Source organism: Myotis daubentonii, chromosome 11, assembly GCF_963259705.1.
Source record: "Myotis daubentonii chromosome 11, mMyoDau2.1, whole genome shotgun sequence".
NCBI classification, from domain to species: Eukaryota; Metazoa; Chordata; class Mammalia; order Chiroptera; family Vespertilionidae; genus Myotis; species Myotis daubentonii.
In genome coordinates this window covers 47,135,189-47,153,476 of record NC_081850.1, presented here as the reverse complement: position 1 = coordinate 47,153,476, position 18,288 = coordinate 47,135,189, and positions in this window count along the sequence as shown.

Sequence of the window (18,288 nt, the reverse complement as noted above, 5' to 3'; positions counted from 1 at the left end):
TATATAAGCCAAACCAATGGACATGGACAACAAGGGGATGGGAGCATGAGTGTATGGGGGCGGGGGCAGAGGGAGGGGGATGAGGAGACATTTGTAATACCTTAATAAAAAATTATTTTTTTAAAAAAACACACACATATAAATGACAAAATGGCAACTCCAAGTTTAATTCTGATACCCAATAAACTTAACTTTTAAAATAAAATAAAAATACAACTCTCTCTGTCAATTAATATAATTTGCATTTTTATCTTTTATTAAGTTTTAAGGGAGATAAAATATTTTCAATGTTTTTCTTCTTAGAAAAACTCAAAGAGGGGTTGTATCTATGAGGTTCATTCTTAGTATTCTCAGTCCGAAGTTCTCTGCTTAAGGAGGACATAAAATCTGAGACCAGCAGTTTCATCTGTGCTCCCTCAGCTAGGACCCTGTAACCTGGGACAGAGCTCCGGCTCCAGCCCTGCTTACAGGTACTCAGAGCCTAAGCATTGTTCTCCCAATCAGCTCATACAAAGGAAGGCTTGGTCCAGTGACACCTGACATGGGAATGTGACTCATGATAAAGTGCAAAGGTTCCAAACTTTCTAAATAACACAATCTAGAACTACAGATATATTGTGTTGAGATTTTATCCAGCAACATGCCACCACACCCAGATGGTTTGTGAAATCTTAATCTTCCCTGAACCACTAAGACCTGCTTGGTCTCTTCCCCTACAAGAGTGATGTTCTCTATTCTCTCTTCAGACTTCCCATTTTAAGTGGCTCTCTAACCCAAACAAACTCATTTATAAATGTGAAAAGAGAAACAGGAAAATAAAGAATCATTCTTTGGGGGGGAAATGTATGGTTCTATGTCTGATATTTAAATTGCTTATATTTAAAGACATCTGCCCAGTTTATAGAAGCAAAAGCCTGAAAAATGGAAAAACAATTACTTTCATTGGAGCCATCAGAGAATTGAGATCAAAGGTCAAAGCTCTACCCAAAATTTTCATAGATAGTAAATTCAGAGAATCATAGTCAAGATCCACTTACATGGAGCAGAAGCCACTGGAACCATAAACTGGTAGGACACTTAAAAGACACATTGACAAATTGCTGGAGGTCACATGTGGGGCCCCCAACTATTTATGGATTTACCCCCAAGAACTTCATTAGGTTCTCACAATGAAAAAACTCTCATGTTGTTTGCCAAAGTGTGGAGTGGGGTGAAAGATAACCATTTTGAAACATTTTTAAATATTCCCTGAGTGTTTTCCATCACAGAAGCCTCCTCAGTTGACAAAAGGACTACCAGAGCCTTTATCTTACATGAGAGAAGGAAAATTACCCAATTGTAGCCCTCTCTAGCCTTCTTGTCTCATCTAAAGAGTGAAAAGATAAAGAAAAAAGGTGATAAACACTTGTAGACATCACAACCCAGGGACACTAGTGCACTAAAGGCCTAAGATTGAATCATATGCACTCCCCCAAGACCTTACCACCATATCAACAAGAGCTCCAGAATAGTACGGGGATCACACTGAGGGAGCAGCTCAGCACAGGCTCTTTTTAAGGAGGAGACTTAGGGAAACCTAAAGACATCACAGGAGACAACTTTTTTTAAAAAACTAAAATAATTTGAAGACTCTTACATATACAGCTACAGTAAATACTAAACACAGTCAACACCTACCCAGAAAACATAAAACTTCATGTTGATGGTCTGTTTACTCCAGTTCTTGTTACCCAATACGTCATGTTTGGCTTCCAACAAAAAATTACAAGTCACGTTAAAAGCAAGAAAAAGCAGTTTGAATAAACAAAGCAAGCCTCAGATCCCATTCAGATGTGACACAGACATGGGGATTATCATACATGGAGAGGCATTACATAACAACAATGGGGTCAATCCCCCAAGATGTCACAATAATCCTTAACCTCTAACAACAAAGTATCAAAATATGTGAGGTAAAAATTCACATATATGTGAGGTAGAACTGCAAGTAGAAATAGATGAATCCACTATTATTATTGAGGAATTCAACACCCCTCTATTAGAAAAGAATAGATTCAGCAGGCAGGAAATAGGTAAGGATATAGTTGACCTGAACAGCACTGTCAATCAACTTGATCTCACCAATATTTATAAAAACTTCATCCAACAATAGAATTCACACATGAAACATTCCCCAAGATGTACCACATTCTGTGCCATAAAATGCACTATAACAAATATAAAAGAAGTCATACAAAGAATATTTTCAGACTATAAAGAAATTAAAACTAGAAAGCCATTACAAATAGCTGGAAAATCCCAAAATGTTTAGAGATTAAACAACACACTACAACCACATGGGTGAAGGGAAAAGTCTCAAAAGAAAAAAAAAATTAAGTGAAAATAGAAATATAAATTAAAGTTGTAAGATGTAGCTAAAGCAGTACTTAGAGAAAATCTGATTATATTAAATGCATGTATTTGGAATGATTTATTTATAAATTTAATATTTACCTGATTGACGTCTCTCTGTTTCCAAAATACTGGGAAAGAGGGATCCTTCTTTAGGTGATACAGTGACAGAAGAAGGACCCCCACCCCACACAGGAAGGCAAAGATGGGAATCACTAGAAAGGTGAGCAGGACTTCAGCCATGGTACAGTAAGGCTGCTCAGACAAAGAAGGTGGTTTGCATCTTTGAAAGTTCTTTGCTGCCTCAGGCAGCTGGACGTTGAGAGCACATTCTTGACTAGAATTCCAGGCCCACACACATCACAGAGCTTCAGCACAGACACCAGAGGTTCTGAGCGTGGGGGAGGGGACAACTAAGGGAAGGTGAACTCACAACCCACCCCTATCATCCAGCCCAGCAGATCTATCCATTCCTACAGGTCCCTCTGCATCGCTCCAACCTAACTTCCAACTCCACCCATTCACCATACCCTATGTTTACCTTAATGAACTTTTCTGTTCATTCTTCCTGCTACCCAGGTAGTACCTGAGACCCTTTAATGCTTGGTGATCTCATTTTGGACCCCACATAACCTTTCAAAGTCTGCTGAGCCCATGGATTGACATGTCCAAGATCTACTCTGTCTTCAACAGCAGCTTCCCTTTTTATATAATGTGTTTCTACTTGAATGAAACCTAAAATCTATTCATCAGCAGCCCTACCCTCATATCTCCCTAAAGAATCCACATTCACTGAAAATATGAAAGGACAGAGTAGCCTGTAACAATGAATAAAAATGATGAAAGAGGGAGAGGGGGGAAGGAGAGGAGGGGAGGGGAGGGGAGGGGAGGGGAGGGGAGGGGAGGGGAGGGGAGGGGAGGGGAGGGGAGGGGAGGAGGGGAGGAGGGGAGGAGGAGAGGAGGGGAGGAGGGGAGGAGGGGAGGAGGGGAGGAGGGGAGGAGGGGAGGAGGGGAGAGTCTTCCAGTATCACTTTTAGGCTATTCAGCACCTTTTAGCCACACATTATCTCTTCCTGTTCTTCCCTCTTTCTTCCTTCTGCCAAATCCCTTCTCTCCCTGCAACACTTTAATTTCTTCACTTTACAGAGCAGTTGTACTGGCCTACAATCCACAGGACCAAACTCACCTTGATTTAGAAAATGGGTTTTTCTTTAGCATAACTTTTAAAGAGCACAACCCATTAGAAACACAATTTTGTGTTTCTTGACTCACACCTATGGTTAATTCTTCCATGAAAAGTTTATGATTTTTTTTCTCACTCTACTTTCTAACTTTTTACCAAAATTCCTATTGGCATCTTAATAGCTTTTAAAACAATAATATGTGGGGGGTTTTGTTGGTGGTGTATATTTATGTATTTCATCTCTTTATGCCTATTAATCATTTAATAATAACTCTTCGGCTTCATTCTTTAGATATAAATTTCTGAAATGAAGCCTACTGTGTCAATTCCTTACTTTGCTTGCCTGCATTCCCTCGCTGAGTCTTGGTGAATCAGTCTTGACCCCAGACACACAATCCTTTCTCTCCCATATGAGGAAGTTTTACCAGTAATGTCAGCTCCTTTCTTTGCCTGTCTTCTGTATCCACAGCTTTGCCATTGTCCCCACCCAAAAGGAAGGCACACTTCAAGCCTTCCCCCCTCTCTCAGATCCTCCCTTATCTGTTGAGGGATTCAGAAAGATCCCTCCACATCTTTGTATATCTGGTGTTTTTTTATACCAAGTCTGGTTCTGGCTGTTTCTAAGGTCGTTAGGACTCACAACTGCGAAAACATCACTTTTTTAAAAATATATATATTGATTTCAGAGAGGGAAGGAGAGGGAAAGAGAGAGAGAAACATCAATGATAAGAGAGAATCATTGATTGGCTGCCTCCTGCACATCCCCTACTGGGGACCAAGCCCACAACCTAGACATGTGCCCTTGACCAGAATCGAACCTGGGACCCTTCAGTCCACAGGCTGACGTTCTATCCACTGAGCAAAACCACCTAGGACACAAAAACATCTTTTAAAGAATAAACAAGGTCGGCTCACTAAGAAATTTCCAGGTGAGAAGTAGTTATAAAAATGGCACATAGGACCTTATCACAGAAAGGAAAGGCTGAGAACCTTGTTCAGGTTAAAGGAGACTAAAGAGACATGACAACTAAATGCGGCATGTGAATCTAGACCGAATCTTGTAATGGAAGAGTTTCTTGGCAAACAAAACACAGAGGACATTACTCAGTAAGTTGGCAAAAATAGAATAAGAATGGGAAATTAGTTAAAAGTTTTATGCCAAAAGTTAAATTTACTGAAGGGAGTAACTACTGTATTAAGACACACTGCTTTTTCTTAATAAACACACAATGAAATATTCAAAGAGAAATGGGAGGGCGGGAAGGAGGCAGCAACAGAGAGGAGAGAGATAGTAAATGTGCCAAAATGTTTGTAGGTATATCTAGACAAAGGGTTTATGATTTTACCCTCCATGCAAAATTTTAAATACTTTTTATAAAATGGACCACGAACTGTTGTCTTGAATTTTAGCTTAAGTTTGAGATTTCTGCCTTTGATCCCCACAGCCAATCACCACCACCATACCCAGAACACAGAAGTGTACCATGCCAGCTTTACCACAGTTATCTCGGGTTCTATCCCAGGCAAGTAACCTGGGATCCTCTGCACATTTGAAACACGCTAACATTTTAACAAGATGGTACAAAATACTCCCCCCATGGCTTCCAAAAATAATCTTTAAAAATTATACAATATAGAACATTTAAAAAAATCATGATTTTTACCACATAGAACCCCTAATTTCTTTCTTATCTGGTCCACCAAGTCATTTGTCTTCTGGGTTTTGTGGAGTGACTGGCTTTGCCAGCATTTCCTCTCTCTTCTAGTCTTGAAACCCCTCACCTGGATTTCCATCTTCCAGAAATGTTGACATCTTTTGTTATATCCTATGCCCTCTTGTCATTCTTAAGCACATAGTCTTCCAAACCCTTTACTTATTCTAACAGCTTTATTGAAATTATAGTCCATATACCATACAATTCAACCATTTACAATGCATAATTGCATGATTTTTGGTATATTCACAGACATGGTCATCTCCACAGTCATTTTTAAAATATTTTCCTGACTTCAGCCCTGGCTGGGTGGCTCAGTTGGTTGGAGCATCATCCCATACACCAAGAGGTTGTGGGTTCAATTCCAAGTCAGGGCTCATACCTAGGTGCAGGTTCCTCCTACTGGAAGCAACAGATCTCTCTCTCTCTCTCTCTAAAGTCAATTAGAAAAAAACATATCCTCAGATGGGGTAGAGTGGAGGGGAATTAAAATCTAAATAAATAAAACATTTTCATGACTTCAAAAAGAAAGCTTATAATCTTTAGCGATCATCTCTCTCCTCCCTCCCACCCCAACCCTGGCCCTAAGAAACCACTAATTTACTTTCTCTGTGTAGATTTCCTTATCTGTATATTTTTGATATGTAGTCATTTTTAATTGGTTTCATTCACTTAGCATAGTGTTTTCAAGGTTTATTCATGTTATAGCACATCAGTACTATTTATTGCCAAAATATTACATTTTCAAAATATACCATGTTTTATTTACCTATCTATCAGTTGCTGTACATTTGGTTTGTTTACATTGTTTGACTATCCTATATAATAAAAGGGTAATATTTTACCTGAACTGCAGAACAACTGGTTGCTATGACGCGCACAGGAGCTGCCCCCTGGTGGTCAGTGCGCTCCCACAGGGGGAGCATCACTCAGCCAGAAGCCAGGCTCACGGCTCATGGCTGGCGAGCGCAGTGATGGTGGCAGGAGCCTCTCCCGCCTCCACGGCAGTGCTAAGGATGTCCAACTGATGGCTTAGGCCCACTCCCCCCTATTCCCCCAAGGGCTCCCGGGCTGTGAGAGGGTGCATGCTGTGCTAAGGGACCCCCCTGAGTGCATGAATCTCATGCACCGGGCCTCTAGCCCTATATAATAAAAGGCTAATATGCAAATAGACTGAACAGCCGAACAACCTGTCGGTATGACACCCACTGACCACCAGGGGGCAGACGCTGAGTGTGCTCCCACAGGGGGTACCACTCAGCCAGAAGCCCTGAGCCAGGCTCATGGCTGGCGAGCACAGCAGTGGTGGTGGGAGCCTCTTCTGCCTCCATGGCAGTAAGACATCCCCCAAGGGCTCCCGGACTGCGAGAGGGTGCAGGCCAGGCTGAGGGATGCCCCTTCCCAAGAGCATGAATTTCATGCACCAGGCCTCTAGTTATGAATAATACTGCTATGAACATGTCTTTATAAGTTCTTGTGTGGACATATGTTTACAATTCTCTTGAGTATATGTTTAGAAGTGGACTTGCTGGGTCAAATGTTAACTCTGTATTTAACATTTTGAGGCAGTACCAGAATGTTTTCCAAAATGGCTGCACTATTTTTATTCTCAACAATGTATGAGGGTTCTACTTTCTATACATGCTCACCAACACTTAACATTTGACTTTTTGATACTAGCTATCTTTTTGTGTGTGTAGTGCTTTCTTATAGTGCTCTTGATTTGCATTCCCTGATGGCTAATGATATTGAACATCTAATCTTTTACTTTTAATGGAATGTAAAGTGAGAATAGATAACCACATATGTTTGACCGACTGTTTAACTCAAAACACAATATCTTATTTTAAATGTGACAGAAAATATTTCTTCTAAATATTTGAAAACACATATAGTGATGCCAACTCAACATGTAGTTTCCTACTTCTGTACTTTTAGCATGTCAGTATAGTCACTGTGATTAAGGAACAGCAATATTGTGCACGGGATTTGCTCTGTAAGATGATTTCTTTCATGGGGTTGAGAGAACTCACTCAAATGACTCCTCAGGGTTAACTTAAAGGCAGAACAGAACGGATTGCCAAAGCCTTTACAGCTCAATGCTTTTCCTTCACCAATGCTGTTTACATCTGTGGTGCATACATGTGTCCCACATGTGATAAATATCAAAGAAATGTGGGAGCTTTGACATGGGCACATGGAATATGTCTGAGAGATGGATGGGAAGATGTTTCAATGGGCTTTTTCACTTTTATTGTAAAAATGGGATCTATTTATTACATATGCCAATTCATAATTATGAAAGTTGAGCTGCGGGTACATGGGAAGATATGTAGTATCTGTTCTTGTACAGGTTTTTTCTGTAACAACAAGCTTTTTAAAAATAAAAGATGTTAAATGCCTCATAAGGAGAGGGAGGGGCAAAAGGGTACTTGGCAAGGCTGCATCAGTCCATTAAGACGGGAATTTAGCTCTCTCTCTCAATAAGGTTATTTCAGGAAGTATCATTCCTTTGAGGTTGGGAGGAAACCTCTTTTCATACAACAGGAAGGAAAAAGGAAGAATGTGAAAGTGCTTTTTGAAGTGTTTGGTTGAAAAGTTCCCATCTCATGTCTTCTAGCTCATCTGTTGTGCCAATGGAGATGGACTCAGCTTGAGGAAAGTAAAAGAGATTTGAAATAGACTTCAGTAGCTTTGGAGAGAGAATGGATTAAGGAAACAGGGACCTAAGCTCCATTTGTTTTATTCACATGTTAGTAACCAGGGATAGTTATTTGTGTAATTAATGATTTCCAGATAGTTCTGGGGCACCAGTGGAATTGATTGATTTAATCCAATAATGGTCCATTACTTATACAAAGACATTTCTGGAAAAACACAAAGTTCAAATTATGCCAGACAGGAAGGGGACTGGAAGGGGCCCATTTGTAGTAGAGTGTTTAAAAGTTGGTTACCTGATAGATAGGCCATCAATTCTACCTTGGTAAGGGAGGGAAACAAGAGCTTTGTGAATTGCCAGGGAGTAAGTGGAAATATGAATGACCTGGAGTTGAAAAATTTATAAGGGGCATATAATCTGGAAGAATAGGGGTTTAAGGTCAGACTGTATTGTTCCATATGCCAAAGGTGTTCCTGCTCTACAGTGTGGCAGTAAGTGCCCTGGAACAGAAGTAAAGGACCCTAAGATGATGAAGGGAATGGGGGGCTGAGTTATCGGCTGCTTGATCCACATGGATGTTAGAGCACTCACTGCCTGCTCACCTCTTCAAGTTCCCTGCCTTAGGCTCCGTTTCACCTTTTCATCCCTCTCACAATCTTCACAAAATCTGCAATTTTTTGGTGACCCCAAGGTTTATACATTGTCCATAGCATAAACTCTGTACAAAAGATACAAGTGTGGTGGTGAGAGAGGATTGTGGTAGACAACTAAGTTTTTTAATTTGTGTTTTTTTCTGGACACTCAGGACTCATAACACTTACTGGATAAAGTATCTGAAGTGCTCACTAGGACACTCATTCCATTTTTGTCTCTTAGTATGAACCAGTGGAGTTTGCTCGCCTGCCTACCACTATAGCATGGGTGGATCTTTGTGCAGGTTTGGCCAAAGAGAGCATCCCGTGGGGGTTCAAGGTGGGCCCCCAAATATCAGTAACCCTGGTGCATAGTTGAGAACTCACCTCTGGTTCATGAGCTGTAGGTGTTCCGGGGGAGATTTATTATAACTCCCCTAAAGCCATGAATATCAAAGGTGACACCTCCCTCCTGGTAAGTGACACGTACACACACTAAGGGCAAGGCCTTGCATATTTCCATCAATCATGATGGAAGGAATGGATTTCACCATCACCAAAAACAGGGATGATATCCCTGCAAATACTGATTTAGTGCTCAAGAAAGAGCCCATGCTTTTGGTGTGAGACATCGCAGAATGTGCAGTGCTCTGATCTGCCATGGCAGGTGGAGCTTAGGTCAGTTTGAGGACAGGAGCTTAGATCAGTTTGAGGAAGCTAGGGAACAAGACAGGATCACAGTGTTGGCATGATGGTTATCACCTTTGTTCCACCAACAAGGTCACTCTTTTCTTTCTTCATCTGATCTTACTTTCTCAGTCTAATGCATACTTTCCTTACTTTCAGCTTTATTTTACCCAGCTGAGTGATGTTTCTGCTCAGAAAAAAAAGGAGGAAGGAAGGAAGGAAGGAAGGAAGGAAGGAAGGAAGGAAGGAAGGAAGGAAGGAAGGAAGGAAGGAAGGAAGGAAGGAAGGAAGGGTTGGTTGCCAATCCCACAACCTGAAGATCCAGGGGCAAGAATGACTTCCCCAAGGTGACTTTCCAGTAGGCATACTTGAGTGACAAGGTTAAAGTACACTTCCCCAACACATTAACATGACCCATGAGACAGATCTTTAAGCAGATCTGTGCTGTTCCTAGACCCTAACCCCAACCAGCCCAGGATCCACTGCAGCCATATCCCCCAGACATTCCCATTGATGGTTCACCGACCTGTGGGATCCTCTTATCACTAACTTAGTAAATAATGCTTAAGCCACTCTCTTCACTGATATTTTCTGAAAAATATACCTGACCTTGATCTTCTTCAGATACAGAAGACCTGTACTGTGTGCTATCTGAAAAGATATTAAGCATATCCTAGAGGGAAGATATGGGCTGCCATTCTTGTTTATTAAAGCTAAGCTCAAAGGTAGGAGACAGAGCCCATCTCCTTAAACTTCATCAGGGAGGAAATGGGATTTTTAGGGGGAGGGGTCAAGATATCTATTTTTCAGAAAAGGCTAAAGGGGGCTGGTCACTTTGAACCCAAAGGAAGCAATCAGTAGGAGCTAACCTAAATCCCTCCTTTCCCTAAGCAGAAGCTCTGAAACACACCAAATCTATACACCCGTCACAGTACACAGAAAAGACATCACTATTATTAGTGAAACATTTATTAGGGCAAATCAATAATCGCCACAAGGAAAAATTATTTGGGGGTGGGAAATACTCTTTCCCTGGAAATTCTGTAGAGGTTGTCTCTGTCTAAATAGTAGACATTGATCTCTACTACACCTCCAGCAGTGGTGAGAGGAGGAGGCCCCCGGGCAGCTGCAGGCCTGCAGGTGGGGTTTATCTCAAGATGAAGCCATTGAAAAAAGCGATTCATTTGATTTCTGAACAGGCTTTCAGGAGGAGACTGTGCATTCTGTGATGGGCTCTGGGGAGACTTGCTCCCGAGCCTCTCTTTTAATGGCAGGTCCTGAGTTGGAAATCTCTTCCTTCCAGGTTGGGATGTGCCCAACCCAGCATTCCCTCCACCAAGCTCTTCTGATGTGGAGCCTGTGGGCCTCACCTTTGCAGCAGGTGGGAAATTCTTATCCTGGCACAACCTTGAGATCTTCTTAGGGACCCATGGCTCCTGTGGCTGCTCCATACTGACTCCTGTGTTCCCCAAATGGACATGCAGCACCTGGGGAGCTGCCCTGTCCACACTGGAGACACCCTGAGCATGAGTCGGGGAGGCTTTGTAAGTCAAGCTGTCTGAGGCATGGGACACATGAGTGTGTTGGCCTTGGGCCTGGCACTGCTTCCTGTTCTCCAGCTTCCACTTTATCTCAGAAAGTAGCTGCTTCTGAGGGTCTTCTGATTTAGGATCTTGGAGAACTGATGTTTTCGCTGGGAGGCTTTCAGTTGTCCCAGGAGTTACTCCTTTACTCTCACTCACATTTACCCTTTGGGAGGTTCCCAGCTTGCTGGTTGTCAAGATGCCACTCATTTGGGGTTGAAGAGCATCAATCTCCTCAGCCCTGCACACATTGGGCATGGAGACAGGTTCTGATTTCTTCATCTTTTTGCTCTGACTGGAATTCACTCTTTGATCCTTCGGCTCATGTCTGGCCCCAGCTTGCTGTATGGGCAGCTTTGGGGGACAAATGTTGGCTCTTGGAGTGTGTCTCTCACTTTCTTTTCCAATAATGCTGTTTGTAACACGCAGAAGAGTCTGTGGGGCAACCTGAATTCTCTGAACCTCTTCTGCCAGCCCATGGGCAATATTAAGGAGTGATTGACTGAGGGTCCCCTGTCCTTCCTTGCCCATAAGTGAGGTGGCAGGGTGAGGATGATTCAGGGTTTTAGAGATTCCTCTAACAGGCTGGAAGCCCATAGATTTGGAATCCCTCTCAGAAATCAGATTGGTTGAGGAGGAAGTCTTGGAATCAGACAGGGAATGGGAAGAAGTATCCCTCAATTTAAAGATCTTTATGGATTCTAGGACTTTGGCTAGCAGGGCCCACATCCTCCTCAAATGAAACTTGGTAATGTGGGCTTCCAGCTTCTGCTGTTCACTCCAGTCAAGGAAGGAGAGCTCGTGGCAGGTGTTCAGGCAGCTTTCCTCACCCGCTGAGAGTGCCAAACGTCTCTGTTTTATTTGGTTGTATTGCCCAGAAAGTGCCCAATGGATAGCATGCCATGGACTATGCACAGTCGCAGGGAGCTGACCCTCACTGGTTTCCTCAGACATCTTGCTCAAGTGTGCTCTTGAGGCATTTTCTGGTTGTCCCTGCCTTACATTCTGCCCTGATATCATTGAATTTGCTCCTGACAGACTCATTATGTCGGTGTTTAGGTCTTTCTCAGACTCACACCCCACATTCTGAACTTGATTGGAATCACCTTGTGCCAAGGTGGACAGCAATGGGTCTCTGACACGAGCTTTCTGACAGAAAAAGTATGAAATTGACAGTTTTGGATGGTCAGTGCCTTGAGGGACATAAGTGGCCAATGCCCCAGTGCTGTGTGGAGAAGGGTTCTCCAGAGCAGGCTTGGGTGAGATGTGAATGGATTTAGTTTGAGTCACAGTTAAACTGGTGTGTGGTGCTGGTGAAGCAGACATGGTTGGTGGTCCGTGATAAGTCACTGATGCAGTGAGATTCAAAGTTGGGTCCAAATCTGGGAAGGGGTTGATACCTTGGGTAATGGAGATATCAATAACGATGTTATTCAGGGTCAGAAAAGTTTCCGAACTCTATGAGTGTCATGTGGTGGGAGAGAGGGAAAGGAAAGGGTTTGGAATGGGGAATCATCCACTGTGAATTTAGATTCTAATGGAGGTAAAGGCTCTGATGTCAGAGAGTGAACTGATGGTGGTGGTGATGGAAAATCACCTAAGAGGGTCACTGGGTTAGGGGAGAGACTGGAAAGGGCTGGTGGGAAAGGCTCAGACAGGGGAGGGTGGTATTAGCTTTCCTGGAGGGACTGCTGAGAAGGCAGGGGACAGAGTGAACAATGACTCAGTCACAGGAGCTGCAGAAGCCAAAGGGGACACGGAGGGAGTAGCACCTTGCAGTGTCTCTGAGAAGAGCAGCTGATCCATCTCAGCAGTTGCATCATTACACACCTCACAGGAGGGGTCTGGACATAACAGCTGACGAAAGTGGGTGGAATCATGATGCTGGCCCAGGGAGCTGCAGGAGACAGAAGGTGCAAAGGTGCAGACAGGACCAGGATAAGGTCTGACTGGAGGGCGGGGGCACCTGAAACCTGCTGCCCCTTCACACTGCCCCAATCCATGACTTCACAATGCACTCAATAACACTCACACCAAGGCCTTCACTCAAATCCCCATTTCTGAAGAAACCCTCTCCCAAGACTACAGAAGGCTGCACTGAACGCCTGAAATTGCATAGAACCTGCTAAAGAGGGATCAGGAAAAAGGGGGAAAGACTAGTCACCTTTTAAGGACAGAAAGCAGCATCTTTTTCTCTTCTTCTTCCCTCTTGTAGTATCTCCAATCTGAGAAACCAGGAGAGTAGATAATACATGGTGAAAGTGGAAGCAGAACTATTACAGAGGAGTCCCGTTATGGGAGACCATTGGCATATAACTCCGAAAGCCCAGGATCAGTAAGTGAAGTCAAATGGTTATTGATAATATTTAAAAGGTTCCCATGTGTATGTTGCTTCATTTGTAAAGTACTTTCACATACATTATTTCATTTGATGCTGAAAACCACTGTGTGAAGCATAGAGGACAGTGGTTATATTAAAGAGGAATCTGATCATCCTGAAGTAAAGTACTTTCACAAAGTCAGGAAACAGAAGTACTGATTCTGAACATCTATTGCTCAACACCCATTCCCCAGACCCATCACTGCTTCATACCCAGCGACAGCAGAGCAGGGAATCTGTCTCAGGTTCTGACTGTCTTCCCAAGAGCCTCTCTTCTGAGGGATTTTTCTTTATTTTAATGAGAGAAACTGTGTCTAGCAACTGACATCATAGAAATCATGAACCTGGTTCCTTATGGGAAGGAGAAAGGGTCACCCTTGGAGAGGTCACATCAACAGGTAGAACCTTACCTTTCCGTGTCCCACCTTTCCTCCTCCTCTTGGCTCTGCCCTGATGATGCTAAGAACGAAAGAATGAGGGGTTGGGACACATTTCTGTCACTCCTCTCCCTAGGAATCTCAGACATTAATTATACAAGAATAATATGACTAATTAATAGAACTCTATGTGTTTCTTTTTTATATCAGTTGTTAAATCTTTTAAATGTTTTCAATTTTTTCTTCTTTAAAAAACACATAGGATTGTATCCATGAGATTCATAGTCAGTTCTCAGTCAGAAGCCCTCTGCTTAAGGAGGGCATAAAATCTGGGGCCAACAATCTCATCTTTACTCTCTCAGATAAGACCCTGTGACCTGGGACAGAGCTCCAGCTCCTGCCTCTGTCAGAGGCTCCCAGGTGCTCAGCACTGCTCTCCTGATCAGCCCAACAGAGAGGAAAGCTTGGTCCAGTTATGCCTGACCTGGGAATATGATCATGATGAAGTTCGATGGAACTCTGATCTCTAGCAGAGATCCCAAACTCAAAATAACCCAATCCAGGGCCATGAAATCACTGTGGGATTTATATATATACAGGAGTTCTCCACCATACCCAGATGGTCTACGAGCTTCATATGGTAACCTGAGTCCCTAAACCCCTAGACCTGCCTGGTCTCTTCCCCTAGAAAAGCGATGTTATGTTCTCTCCTCAGACATCCCATCTTAGGTGTCTCTCTGACCCAACTAAACACATTCATAAACGTGGGACTAGAAATGGAAAAAAATAAAAATCTCTCTTGGCTTCCCACAGGGTTCCTTACCTTTTTAGTGTATTCATTTTCCCAGAAGGTTAGGGTAAATGGAACTTCCACCAGTAAACAGAAGAAGAGGAGGAGCAACCACAACACACAGAGGTAAGTTAGGGTGCAGTAACAATCTAAAGGTTCCCCGCAGAAGCTCTGATAAAGCTCTTGGAGGCTTTTCAGAAATGTGTTCAAAATCATTTTCTGAAAGGCAATGCTGCCTGAGGCAACTGAGCTCTGAGAGTGCAGACTCTTGACTTTATAGCCAGGCCTGCATCACAAAGCACTGAGGGGTCACAAAGGGTTTCTGGGGGTGGGGAAGAAGGTACACCTTCAAGAGGGTGTGTCCACAGCCCCTCCCTCTGGCAGCCCAACAGATTCCCTCCATCCCTCTTTTTGCCTCTAGTTCCCTCTGCCCTACCCTGCCATGCTATTTTCCAGCCACATTATATCATATATGTTTACCTTGGTGAAATATTCTGCATGTTCCATCTGTAACCTCATAATTACCTGAGTTTCCCTTTAATGTCTGGAGTCCTTGATTTGGGTCACCAGGTCCAGCACCTTGAAAGTCTAAAATATCATCTGGAATTTTTGCTTGTGACCAGACATCTATACTCAGGAACATGTATATCCTCAAATCCGTGTTTCCTATAGAATATTTTTACCTTACATGAACCTGGATACAGAATGTAAAGTTACCTTACATTTATTTAGTTTTGTGAATGTTGAATATCAAATTTTCAATGTTTCAGTAAGTTATAAATGAATAATAAAAGGTTAAAATGCGATCTCTCTGAGGAATACATCTCACATATTTTACATATATCTAATCACTAGGTTTTGTAATAAAGTTCTCAGGGTATTTCAGGCAGCATGGAGATGGCCAAGCTGATGTTGGTAGATATAGATCTCCATACAACCCCAACTAGGGTACAAACCACACAGAAGTCTGGTCTCAGATTTCAGACGGCACTTGGTCATATTGTCTCCAAGAAAGAGTAATTTCCAAAAGCTATACTAGAATACTGTGCTTCTATTTGAGGAGGCATATTAGAGATAAGTCATTAGTTTAGGACTCTTCTAGGTCCTCAGTTTTTTAGGGAAGGTCCTCACTCCCATCCTGATCACTGTCCCTGGTATGAGCCACATGGGTACAGACTCTTCAAGATACCAAAAAGGCTGAAGAACACATTCTGAGGCAAAATCCTTTAAAACTTTAGTTAAAACAGTAGCTGTAAGATGTCCATCATTTACATAACAAACGTATTGAATTCTGTTTTGTAGTATTTTGAATAGAAATATTAACAAGGCATTGCCTATGTAAGTGAAACCTACAAACAACTCTAATGAGGTGATAAAAACTATGAGAAAATTAGGTATAAAAACACAAAATATAGATAAAGAAGCAATTGAGTATTGTGCAAGGAAGTAGAGAGGAAAGAGGTCAGGGAAAACTTAAGAGTTGGTGCCAAGTGAGATGGGCATTATGAAGTGTTCCCCTTCCTCCTTGTTCTTCTCCTCCTCCTCATTCTCTTCTTCCCTCTTTAGACTTTATTTTTTTAGAGCAATTTTAGATTCACAGCAAATATAGCAGAAAGGGCAAAGTTCTCATATGCCCTCTGACACTACCACACACACACCACCTCCCCCACTGTCTAAATTCAGCATCAGATTGGGACATATGTTATAACTGATGAACCTACATAGACAAATCAGTATCATCCCACATCTGTAGTTTATATTATGATTCACTCTTGGTGTCATATGTCATACACTCTTTGGGTTTTGTTCAACATATAATGACATGTATTCACCATTGTAGTATCATACAGAGTATTTTCACTGGCCTAAAAATCTTGTGTGCTCTTCATTTCATTCTCCACCCTAACATCAGGCAACCATTGATTTTTTTACTGTCCCCTGAGTTTTTTCATTTCCTGAGTTTTCTCTAGGTGGACTCTGTAGCCCTTTCAGATTGGCTTCTTTCACTTAGTAATATGCATTAAGATTCCTCCATGCCTTTTCATGGCTTAATAGCTCATTGCTTTTAATGCTAAATAATATTTCCGCATCTTGGTGTACCACAGTCCATTTATCCACTGACCTTGGACATCTTGGTTGATTGCCAGATTTGGCAACTATGAAAAAAGCTCCTATAAACTTTCCCATTTTTTAGTTTACTTTATAGAGACATAATTCACATACCATACAATTCACATATTAAAAGTGTAAATTCAATGGATTTTTATATATTCACAAAGTTGCGCATCTATTACCACAAATTTAAAACACTTTCATCACTATAAAGGAACTCTGTTCCATTTAGCCTTTAGACTTCTGTCTTCTTATTTCCCCCAGCTCTAGGTTACCACTGTTCTACTTTCTCTGTAGATGTGTCAATTCCAAACATTTCATGCAAATGGAATCATACAATATATGGCTCTTTGTATCTGGCTTTTCAGTTAGCATGTTTTTAATATTCATTTCCATTGTAGCACAAAGAACTATTTCATTTCTTTTTATAGAAAATATTTCATTGCATAGATATACCCAATTTTGTTTAAAGATTAATCAGTTGAAAATGTTTCTACTATTTGCCTATTATGAATATAGCTGATATGAACATCTGGGTACATGTTTTGGTGAAGATGTATGTTTTTATTTCTTGCTTATTTATTTTTACACTTAAAGTTGTACTTTGTTAAAGCTCGTTGCTTTGTGAAATACAGGTAGTATGACCATTGGATGCTCTAGGAAATTAGATCTTTGGGGACTAAATGCAGATTTTATTAAAAATCTGGGTCATCAATTTGCCATCCTGCCAATACTCTCAAAATTAGCCCTTGAATTAGCAGGAGTGATGGTGATGTGTGATGCTTAACACTTAAAAATAATGAATCCATTAAATTATCTTGGTCCTATTCTTACAATGTCAGGAAAGACTGTGGGTAGAGAGGAAGTGCAATGAGCAAACCTGTGACAGTATATATCTGGTCACAAAAAAACACAAGGTATGTGCCTAAGGATGAAAGTAGCAAAAATTTAGGTTATAAAAATAGAGGGGACTGAATTGTGGCAGACACTGAATGACAGTTTAAGAAGCTTGATTTGAACTTTGTACTGAGGGCAGTGGGAAGCTAACATTTTCACAACCAGAAGAAAGGCATACCCACATCTGTGTTAGAAGATGACTGGCCAAAAAAAAATAAAGATGAGACTGCGAACTCATGGAGAAATATGCAAATTAATCACTATGTCACATAGGACTCTTTCTCTTGCAGATGACAGAAAACCAGATGAATTCTGGCTTCAGCCAATATTATGCTTTATTGGCTTATATTTTTCCACAATACAGGAGTAGATAGAGCTTCTGGCTAGCCATCTCTTGGTTCTGCTTTCTCAGTGTTCCCAGTCCACTTCTCTTATGGTCCCAAGATGGCATACTGGCAGAAAAAAGCTGAATTGTTGTCCCAGTGTTCTCAAATAAAGTCCCAATATTCCACTGAATGAAACTAGCTCAGTCATAAGTACACCCTTGAAATAATTACTGGGAGCCAGAGGTTACTGTTAGTCAAATCTATGTCACTGCTACTCAAAGTGTGGTCCGTGGACCAATGCCTGTCTCACATTTTTTGTTATTGTCAGTAAAATGCTGAGTATATAGAAATTGAGGATGTTTAGAAACTTTTATTGCAATTCGACAGAATAATAAAAATTGAGGCTTGTATATTATATGTTTCTCTCTGTGTGTCATTGTCCCAGTGATTCTTTTTTATTGTACTTTACACAGTGTCAGTCCATAGTGGACGGAGGCATGGGAGATGAAATAAACTGGTTCTTCACTACAGAAAGTTTGAGAATCGGTTGTCTAAT